This window comes from Oncorhynchus kisutch, linkage group LG12 (genome assembly GCF_002021735.2).
Source record: "Oncorhynchus kisutch isolate 150728-3 linkage group LG12, Okis_V2, whole genome shotgun sequence".
Lineage (NCBI taxonomy): Eukaryota > Metazoa > Chordata > Actinopteri > Salmoniformes > Salmonidae > Oncorhynchus > Oncorhynchus kisutch.
In genome coordinates this window covers 41,877,530-41,889,354 of record NC_034185.2, presented here as the reverse complement: position 1 = coordinate 41,889,354, position 11,825 = coordinate 41,877,530, and the positions used below count along the sequence as shown (strand labels likewise).

The 11,825-nt window shown below is 42.3% G+C and overlaps 1 protein-coding gene across 6 annotated transcripts in view; it reads right to left on the bottom strand.

The window, feature by feature from the left end:
- Window positions 1–11,825, bottom strand: part of LOC109900401 (wiskott-Aldrich syndrome protein family member 1) — a 150,198-nt gene that overhangs the window by 73,116 nt on the left and 65,257 nt on the right. The window lies entirely within an intron of this gene.

Genomic DNA, 11,825 nt, shown 5'->3' with positions numbered 1-11,825 from the left:
CTCAAACTGGGGCGAAGGTTCACCTTCCAACAGGACAACGCAGGAGTGGTTTTGGTACAAGTCTCTAAATGTCATTGAGTGGCCTAGCCAGAGCCCAGACTTGAACACAATCAAACATCTCTGGAGAAATCTGAAAATAGCTGTGCAGCGACGCTCCCCATCCAACCTGACAGAGCTTTGGGGAGTTTATCCCATTCTTCTCTGCAGATCCTCTCAAGCTCTGTCAGGTTCAAATCAAAGTTTATTTGATTTGGACCTGACAGCGTTTGAGAGGATCTGCAGAGAAGAATGGGAGAAACTCCCCAAATACAGGTATGCCAAGCTTGTAGCGTCATACCCAAGAAGACCCAAGATTGTAATTACTGCAAAGGTGCTTCAACAAAGTACAGTAAAGAGTAAAGAGTCCAAAATAATTATGTAAATGTGATAAATGTTATGTTTTTGCTTTGTCATTATGGGGTATTGTGTGTGGATGGATGAGAAGAAAAAAAATAAAATCATACATTTTAGAATAAGGCTGTAACGTAACAAAATGTGGAAACAGTCAAGGGGTCTGAATAGTTTCCGAATGCCCTGTACTTGTAGAAAGCAGAAAGCTTTTCTTACTCAGCATTTTCCCCACTGAAACTGTTTCTCTTCAATCGTGAATCTCCATTTAACGAAATGGGTAAAGAATGCTTCAGAATCTGAGGGAGGGATATGGAGAGAGAGGAGAGGACTGGAGAAGAAAGAGGAAATAAATAAATAGAAGGGAACTTTTACGAGTGAAGGTAAAGAAGGAGGAAAGAAAGAATAGGCTCCATTTACAGTAAATGAACCAAGAGGGACATTTAGGCTGAACAGCAGACTAAATGACAGGCTCTTTCTCTGTGAGACAATGGTAGTCTATCATGTCCAACCAGCCATCCTCTCCCTCCCTGACATTAATGAATCATAATGACATTAATGAATCAGCACTGTAATCAAGGCAGACATGTTTGATGGAGTGGAAGCAGACAAGGTGCAATAGGGTGACTGATAAACCAGCTACTACAGGAACTGTCATTAGTACCAACTACTATTCTGTCTTAATTCATCGCTGATGTATTTCATTTCTATAGGACTCTATAATGATGTTACAGTCATGGAGCAATTAACATGAAAGTAGTCCATAAGAGGCATTACTAGCACTAGCAACTAAGGACACACTTCTTTATGGGCTAGTAGGACGCCTGTTAAATGGTTTGTTGATGTGAGTCATGTTACAATCTTCTTAATTGAACTCAACCGCCTCCATATAGGGTAATGATCAGCCCTCGTATTTATCTTAGCGCTCTTTAAGATTTATAGGATGTACGTCAAACTGTACTGTGACACATTCTTAAAAAAACATAAAACATTATGAGAGCACCATAGTAGCCCAACCCCCACCCAACTACTAGGCTACACCTCCTACCCTCGTCTCATCCATCTCTTTCTCTCCCTCCCCGCCTGCTTCCCTCTCGATTTCTTATGCATGCACGCATGCAAGCTCACACACTTCCAGTTGGGCCTCCAGTGACCCTGCATGTAGTGACCTTTTTCAGGACCCTGTTTTTTTATTTAATTTTGTATTTAACCTTTATTTAACTAGGCAAGTCAGTTAATAACAAATTCTTATTTACAATAGTGGCCTACCAAAAGGCCTTCTGCGGGGACGGGGGCTGGGATTAAAAATAAAACACACATCACGACAAGAGACACAGCGACACTACATAAAGAGAGACCTAAGATGACAACATAGCATGACAGCAACACATGTAAACACAGCATGGTAGCAACACAACGTGACAACTTCATGGCAGCAGCACAAAACATGGTACAAACATTATTGAGCACAGACAACAGCACAAAGCGCAAGGTAGAGACAACAATACATCACTCCTGTGTTCCAACGACACGTTGTGTTAGCTAATCCACGTTTATCATTTTAAAAGGCTAATTGATCATTAGAAAACCCTTTTGCAATTATGTTAGCACAGCTAAAAACTGTTGACCTGATTAAAGAAGCAACAAGCTAACACGACGTGCCATTGGAACACAGGAGTGATGGTTGCTGATAATGGGCCTCTGTATGCCCATTGTATGTAGATATTCCATTTAAAAAATCAGCCGTTTCCAGCTAGAATAGTAATTTACAACATTAACAATGTCTACACTGTATTTCTGTTCAATTTTATGTTATTTTAATGGACAAATGAGATTCATTCCAATCTGCCAGAATGTTGTCTTCTCTCTTTTCTCCCTGTTGAATAAGGATGCGTGAGAATGGCGTTTCCCTCAATTCACTTTAGTTAATTTTGAGATGGTACTCTGAGCACTAATTTTCCTGGAAATCAACTCGTTCATTTCTTACTCATCCCTCTCTTATTGACCAAGGGATGTCCTTCAGGGACATCCTTCAGACAAAACGGAGGAGCATTATCTCCTTCAGTTGCCCTGGACCTTGACAACCCTGATTGGATTCCTTCAGTAAGCCACCAGCACATAGGAACAGAGATGAGATAATGAGAATAATAAAGGTTGATCTCTCCACAAAGAATCATTACAACTGCAAACACCATTTCCAATGTCCTCTTATTCCTCTTTTTCTTGCTCCTCTTCAAATCAGTAGTCTCTTTCCCTTCTGCTCCAACCTCCCAACCCCCACCTCAGCTCACCCCATTTCATCCATCTCCACACTGCTTGGGTGGTGCATCCTACCTGTCACTCATCACCAAGGTAACAGACCATTGGGATGCTGGTCACTACCCCAGGAGAAGAAAAAAAAGAGGGAAAAAAGAGAAGATGGACGAGTCAGAAGTGTGCATGGAGAGAAGAGATAGGGGGCATAAGAAAGCACAAGATTGAGAGCAGGAGAGAGAGAGAGAGAGAGAGAGAGAGGGCGGAGAGGGAAAGAGCGAGCGATCGAGAGAAAGAGCAAGAGAAAGCACAAGATCGAGAGCAGGAGAAAAAAAAAGAGAGTGAGAGAGGGAGACAGAGAGATCAAAAAGTCTATTGTGCGACATAAAGGGACTATATAGTGGAGGGAGTGTGTGCAGCACGTGTCTGTATAGTGCAGGGTCCTCCTCTCTCTCCGCTCATTGCTCTCTGAACAATATGGTAAAGAGAGGAGCTAATGAATACTAATGGAAAAATTAATTTACTCACATGGCAGCACAATAGAGCACAGGGCCACACAAGTGGTCAGGTCAAGGGCCCTTATACAGGGCAGACACAGAAAACAGACACGCACCCCTCATTTAAATTTTATTTTATTTTATTTTACAAATCGATACTTGGAGTCACAGTATTGGCATAAAAAATATTGCGGTACTCTACTGTATCAATGTTTTTCCCCCATCCCTAATGTTTCTACCCACTTCATGTCTCTAGCCCCCACTCTCCCCTCATTGCACCCTCTTTTGGTTGTTTAACTTACTCACAGATGAGTTAACTGTGTGTGATATAACAACCCAGCAAAAATGACCCCATTGTGTATTTGGTGGGCAAGGTAGGAATTGCTGACACCATTCAAACCGAGAGTTCGGAACTTTAAAGCCAATTATCACACGTTATTGTTATGCAAACGTTACTACGAGTGTTTAAGTGTTCTGTTGTATAATGTCAACATAAATGTATTTTAAACTGCCAATGAGTACGTTGACATGAACAGTAATAATTCAGTAGGCAGATTATGCAATAGTCCTGTAAACATCTTACTCTGCTTATGTTAATCGGTGTAAGGTCAAAATCGAAGTAAGCATCATCAGAAATAGTTTTCACACACAAACTTTACATGTCTGAACTCAGAATCACATGTTTGCTGTGGTACAACATTTATTTTGATGGGCAATTTTCTCCATTTATCCAAGTGCCATCAGGTAGCCTGATTTAAGATGTGTCCATGTAAACAGGATTATTAGGGAAATCATTATTCTTGCAAAGTATGTACACATTTTAATCAAACTATTATATTAATCTGACTATCCACAATAAATCACATTATTGTGTGCATGTAATCGTACTCAATGATGAAGTCTGTAAAAAGATAAATGCATGTTACATAAGATGAACGTTTAAGTTAGTGAAAACTTTGTTGTCATTCTGATGCAATGTTATGGGCAGCTGATCCAAAAATATGGTCTTATTTCAGGCAAAGTGAGGGCTCCCAAACTGGGCCACACTGGGACAATGCCTTGCGGGCGCTTTTGTGGGAAGCCTACGTGTGTCCAACAATTTTGCCCGCATTGGGCCCACATCATGCCACTGTGGACATGTTTGCTGGAGAGCTGCAGGCTCCGACATAGATCAAATGCGCTTACGAGTGGTCTCAATTAAATAGTCTGCAAGCTATATATATGTATGGGCAAAGAAGCACGACACAGTTGTCTTTCCATGGAAATGAACTTGCGAAATATGATAGGCTCTGACATTGACTGGAAATAAATATTGAGAACACATTTGTCTGCCTGCAAATCGTCTCACTCCTATCAAAGTTATGCAAAACGTAGCTCAAGTAAGTGTCTACTCTCCTATTCTATTTCGCCCCAACGCTACTCTCTTTGAAACGACATCCACCCTATTGGCTGATATACCCCAATAATATGATAGCCTAATACACCATACAGCATTTGAAAAGTATGTGGACACCTGCTCGTCGAACATCTCATTCCAAAATCATGGGAAATAACATGGAGTTGGTCCCCCGTTTACAGCCTCCACTCTTCTGGGGCCTTCTACTAGATGTTGGTACATTGCTGTGGGGTCTTCCATTCAGCCACAAGAGCATTAGTGAGGTCGGGCACTGATGTTGGGCCACTAGGCATGGCTCGCAGTCGGCTTTCCAATTCATCCCAAAGGTGTTAGATGGGGTTTAGGTTAGGGCCAGTCAAGTTCTTCCACACCGATCTCGACAAACCATTCTGTATGGACCTCACTTTGTGCACAGGGGCATTGTCATGCTGAAACAAGAAGGGGCCTTCCCTAAACTGTTACCACAAAGTTGGAAGTACAACATTTTCTAGTAATGTCATTATATGGTGTAATGTTAAGATTTCTCTTCACTGGAAATAAGGGGCCTAGCTCAAACCATGAAAAGCAGCCCCAGACCACTATTCCTCCTCCAGCAAACATTACAGTTGGCAACTGGAAATAAGGGGCCTAGCTCAAACCATGAAAAGCAGCCCCAGACCACTATTCCTCCTCCAGCAAACATTACAGTTGGCACTATGCATTGGGCAGGTAGTGTTCTCCTGGCATCCACCAAACCCAGATTAGTCCGTCGAACTGACAGATGGTGAAGTGAGTTTCATCCCTCCAGAGAACGCGTTTCCACTGCTCCAGAGTCCAATGGTGGCGAGCTTTACACCACTCCAGCCGACATTGGCATTGCACATGGTGATCTTAGACTTGTGTGCGGCTGCTCGGCCATGGAAATCCATTTCATGAAGCTCCCGACAAACACCTGGTGTGCTGACGTTGCTTCCAGAGGCAGTTGGGAACTAGGTAGTGAGTGTTGCAAACAAGGACTGACGAAAAAATGTTTTCCCTTTTTTAAGGGGTGGATCAGCTTAATATTGCGCAAAGAATGTTGCTTCCATCAATGTAATTGTCTGCAGTATTTCCAATCCCCCATATATTTTTGGGGTAAATATATATATATCCATACACATACACAAACCTATATAGACATACATACTTTTTTAAAGAATATACCTTATACCTATTATTATTCCCCGAAAACCCTACCACCCTTCCCCCAATTGGAGTAAACTAATAAACACTTTGGCTTTTACCTTCAATTTATACATCTTATACACATTTTACAGACACAGTATATTTTACAATAGTTATTTTTTGTTTGTTTTTAGTCCTTCCTCTATTTCTTTCAGTTTGATTTCTATTTGTAACTGTGCTATTTCACAAAAGTGACGAATCTATATACATTTTACAGACCCCGTACGTTTTACATTGTTTATCTTGTTATTAGTCACACCCTTCAGCTCCATTCAACCCCTCCCATCTATCTCTCAACATCATCCATTTCAGATTTCTATTTGCCATATATTTTTCAACTGTGCTGTGATGCTTCACAAAATAATTGAACCTTTCTATTCTCATAGCTTCTACAGATTGTAAATTAAAAATACACATTTTTGCTAAAATAATTATTATATTATTGATTGATTGACTATGGCTTTTCAAATCACCCAGTATTGCTATCTGCAGCGTTAGTTCTAGGCAAATGTTGCAATTCTTCAGCCATTCCTGGACCTGTGACCAAAAACGAGCTACATATGGACAATACTAAAATAAATTATCTAAAGACTCTGCCTCCTCACAGCAGAATCTGCAGAGCTGGGAAGATTGTATCCCCCATATATATAACATTCTGTTAGTTGCAAGAAATTTGTATAGTCATTTAAATTGAAGTTTTGAATCTGGCGTTGTTTTGCGTATTAATTCATACACCATGTGCCATGGAATGGGTACATCGAAAATATCTTCCCAACTATTTTGCAATTTACAGTGCCTTGCACTTTGAACTTTGCGACCTTTTGCCACATTTCAGGCTTCAAACATAAAGATATAAAACTGTATTTTTTTGTGAAGAATCAACAACAAGTGGGACACAATCATGAAGTGGAACGACATTTATTGGATATTTCAAACTTTTTTAACAAATCAAAATCTGAAAAATTGGGCGTGCAAAATTATTCAGCCCCTTTACTTTCAGTGCAGCAAACTCTCTCCAGAGGTTCAGTGAGGATCTCTGAATGATCCAATGTTGACCTAAATGACTAATGATGATAAATACAATCCACCTGTGTGTAATCAAGTCTCTGTATAAATGCACCTGCACTGTGATAGTCTCAGAGGTCCGTTAAAAGCGCAGAGAGCATCATGAAGAACAAGGAACACACCAGGCAGGTCCGAGATACTGTTGTGAAGAAGTTTAAAGCCGGATTTGGATACAAAAAGATTTCCCAAGCTTTAAACATCCCAAGGAGCACTGTGCAAGCGATAATATTGAAATGGAAGGAGTATCAGACCACTGCAAATCTACCAAGACCTGGCCGTCCCTCTAAACTTTCAGCTCATACAAGGAGAAGACTGATCAGAGGTGCAGCCAAGAGGCCCATGATCACTCTGGATGAACTGCAGAGATCTACAGCTGAGGTGTGAGACTCTGTCCATAGGACAACAATCAGTCGTATATTGCACAAATCTGGCCTTTATGGAAGAGTGGCAAGAAGAAAGCCATTTCTTAAAGACATCCATAAAAAGTGTTGTTTAAAGTTTGCCACAAGCCACCTGGGAGACACACCAAACATGTGGAAGAAGGTGCTCTGGTCAGATGAAACCAAAATTGAACTTTTTGGCAACAATGCAAAACGTTATGTTTGGCATAAAAGCAACACTTCTCATCACCCTGAACACTTCAGCAGGGACAGGGAAGATGGTTAAAATTGATGGGAAGATGGATGGAGCCAAATACAGGACCATTCTGGAAGAAAACCTGATGGAGTCTGCAAAAGACCTGAGACTGGGACGGAGATTTGTCTTCCAACAAGACAATGATCCAAAACATAAACAAAATCTACAATGGAATGGTTCAAAAATAAACATATCCAGGTGTTAGAATGGCCAAGTCAAAGTCCAGACCTGAATCCAATCGAGAATCTGTGGAAAGAACTGAAAACTGCTGTTCACAAATGCTCTCCATCCAACCTCACTGAGCTCGAGCTGTTTTGCAAGGAGGAATGGGAAAAAATGTCTTGGCTGTGTGCTTAGGGTCATTATCCTGTTGGAAGGTAAACCTTAGCCCCAGTCTGTGGTCCTAAGCGCTCTGGAGCAGGTTTTCATCAAGGATCTCTATGTACTTTGCTCCGTTCATCATTACCACGATCCTGACTAGTCTCCCAGTCCATGCCACTGAAAAACATCCCGACAGCATAGGTATGGTGCTAGGTTTCCTCCAGACGTGATGCTAGGCATTCAGATCAAAGAGTTCCACCTTGGTTTCATCAGAACAGAGAATCTTATTTTTCTCGTGGCCTGAGTTCATTAGGTGCCTTTTGGTAGACTCCAAGCAAGAATTCATGCTTTTTACTGAGGAGTGGCTTCCGTCTGGCCACTCTATCATAAAGGCCTGATTGGTGGTGCTGCAGAGATGGTTGTCCTTCTGGAAGGTTCTGCCATCTGCACAGAGGAACTCTAGAGCTCTGTTAGAGTGACCATCGGGTTCTTGGTCACCTCCTTGACCAAGGCCCTTCTCCCCTGATTGCTCAGTTTGGCCGGGCAGCCAGCTCTAGGAAGAGTCTTGGTGGTTCCAAACCTCTTCCATTTAAGAAATATGGTGTTCTTCAATGCTGCAGAAATGTTTTGGTACCCTTCCCCAGATCTGTGGCTCAACACAATCCTCTCTCTGAGCTCTACTGACAATTCCTTCGACTTCATGGCTTGGTTTGTGCTCTGAAATGTATTGTCAACTGTTGGACCTTATATAGACAGGTGTGTGCCTTTCCAAATCTTGTCCAATCAATTGAATTTAGCACAGGTGGACTCCAATCAAGTTGTAGAAACATCAAGGATGATCAATGGAAACAGGAAGCACCTGAGCTCAATTTTGAGTCTCATAGCAATGGGTCTGAATACTTTTGTAAATAAGGTATCTGGTTTATATATGTAAGAAATCCGTTTAAAAAAAATGGGATATTGTGTGTAGATTGTGTGTAGATTTATAAGGGAAAACATTTTTTAAATCAATTTTATAATGAGGCTGTAACGTAACAAAATGTGTTAAAAGTACATACGGAATACTTTGTGAATACCTTCTGAATAATTTCCAAGTCTGAATACTTTCCAAATCTGTAAGGTTCTTCAGTCAGATTCAACCACAAAGACCAGTGAGGTGTTCGTTCCAATGCCTCACAATAAAGGGCAACTATTGGTAGATGGATAAAAATAAATAAAGCATACATTGAATATCACTTTGAGCATGGTGAAGTTATTAATTAGGCTTTGGATGGTATCAATACACCCAGTCACTACAAAGATACAAGTGTTCTTCCTAACTCAGTTAGAGGTGGATCAGAGAATCACCAGCAGCAAAAGCGACATCATTAGTGTATACAGATAAAAGAGTCGGCCCCAGGATTGAACCCTGTGGCACCCCCATAGAGACTGCCAGAGGTTCGGACAACGGGTCCTCCGATTTCACACACTGAACTCTGTCTGAGAAGTAGTTGGTGAACCAGGAGAGGCAGTAATTTGAGAAACCAAGGCTGTTGAGTCTGCCGACAAAAATGTGGTGATTGACAGAATTTAAAGCCTTGGCCAGGTCGATGAATACAGCTGCACAGTATTGTCTCTTATCGGTGGGTCGGTGATCTGTTTGTTAACTTGGCTTTCGAAGACTTTAGAAAGGCAGGGTAGGATAGATATAGTTCTGTAGCAGTTTGGGTCTAGAGTGTCTCCCCCTTTGAAGAGGGGGATGACCACGGCAGCTTTCCAATCTTTGGGGATCTCAGACGATAGGAAAGAGAGGTTGAACAGGCTAGTAAGAGGGGTTGCAACAATTTCAGCGGATCATTTCAGAAAGAGAGGGTCCAGATTATGCAGCTCTTTCAGAACATCAGAAGAAGCTGGGGGAGGCTTGGGCAAGTTACTGTGGGGGGTGCAGGGCTGTTGACAGGGGTCGGGGTAGCCAGGTGGAAAGCAATATTATTATTGAAGTTCTCAATTATCGTGGATTTATCGGTGGTGACACTGTTTCCTAGCCTCAGTGCAATGGGCAGATGGGAGGAGTAGCTCTTATTCTCCACGGATTGCAAATACAGGATGCAAATTTCTGTTTGAAAAAGCTAGCCTTTGCTTTCCTAACTGCCTGTGTATATTGGTTCCTAACTTCCCTGAAAGGTTGCATATCGCGGGGGCTATTCGATGCTAATGCAGTACGCCACAGGATGTTTTTGTGCTGGTCAAGGGCAGTCAGGTCTGGAGTGAACCAAGGGCTATATCTGTTCCTGGTTTTAAAAAAATGTAATGGGGCATGCTTATTTAAGATGGTGAGGAAAGCACTTTTAAAGAAAAACCAGGCATCCTCTACTGAGGGAATGTCCTTCAATATCCTTCCAGGATACCAGGGCCAGGTCGATTAGAAAGGCCTGCTCGCTGAAGTGTTTTAGGGAGCGTTTGACAGAGATGAGGGGTGGTCGTTTGACCGCAGACCCATTACGGACGCAGGCAATGGGGCAGTGAGCGCTGAGATCCTGGTTGAAGACAGCAGAGGTGTATTTTAAAAGGCCACTCTAAAAGGTGCAGTTTAGTCACACAACACAATGCCACAGATGTCTCAAGTTGAAGGAGCGTGCAATTGGCATGCTGACTGCAGCAATGTCCACCAGAGCTGTTGCCAGAGAATCTAATGTTTTTCTCTACCATAAGTCGCCTCCAATGTCGTTTTAGAGAATTTGGCAGTGCGTCCAACCCGCCTCACAACCGCAGAACATGGTGTCGTGTGGTCGAGCAGTTTGCTGATGTCAAAGTTGCAAACAGAGTGCCCCATAGTGTTGGTAGGGTTATGGTATGGGCAGGCATAAGATACGAACAACGAAAACAATTGCATTTTATCGATGGCAATTTTAATGTACAGAGATACCATGACGAGGTCCTGAGGCCCATTGTCGTGGCATTCATCAGCCTCCATGTTCCAGCATGAAACAGCCCCATGTCGCAAGGATCTGGAAGCTGAAAATGTTGCAGTTCTTCCATAGTCTGCAAACTCACCAGACATGTCACCAATTGAGCATGGTTGGGATGCTCTGGATCGTCATGTACAACAGCTTTCCAGTTCCTGACAATATCCAGCAACTTTGCACAGTCATTGAAGAGGAGTGGGACAACATTCCACAGGCTACAATCTACAACCTGAAAAGGAAATGTGTCGTGTTGCATGAGGCAAATTGTGGTCACAGCAGATACTGACTGGTTTTCTGATCCACTCCCCTACTTAAAAAAAGATATCTGTGACCAACAGATGAATATCTGTATTCCCAGATCCAAAGATTAGGGCCTAATTCATTTATTTGAATTGACTAAATTATTTATATGAACTTTGAAATTGTTGCATGTTGAGTTTTTATTTTGTTTGGCATAATAAAACTAGTTTATATTACAGTTTCAATAAATTCATCTTAAATGGCACTTTGCTTTTTCATTGACTGAATATACACTGCTCAAAAAAATAAAGGGAACACTTAAACAACACAATGTAACTCCAAGTCAATCACACTTCTGTGAAATCAAACTGTCCACTTAGGAAGCAACACTGATTGACAATAAATTTCACATGCTGTTGTGCAAATGGAATAGACAACAGGTGGAAATTATAGGCAATTAGCAAGACACCCCCTATAAAGGAGTGGTTCTGCAGGTGGGGACCACAGACCACTTCTCAGTTCCTATGCTTCCTGGCTGATGTTTTGGTCACTTTTGAATGCTGGCGGTGCTTTCACTCTAGTGGTAGCATGAGACGGAGTCTACAACCCACACAAGTGGCTCAGGTAGTGCAGCTCATCCAGGATGGCACATCAATGCGAGCTGTGGCAAGAAGGTTTGCTGTGTCTGTCAGCGTAGTGTCCAGGGCATGGAGGCGCTACCAGGAGACAGGCCAGTACATCAGGAGACGTGGAGGAGGCCGTAGGAGGGCAACAACCCAGCAGCAGGACCGCTACCTCCGCCTTTGTGCAAGGAGGAGCAGGAGGAGCACTGCACGAGCCCTGCAAAATGACCTCCAGCAGGCCACAAATGTGCATGTGTCT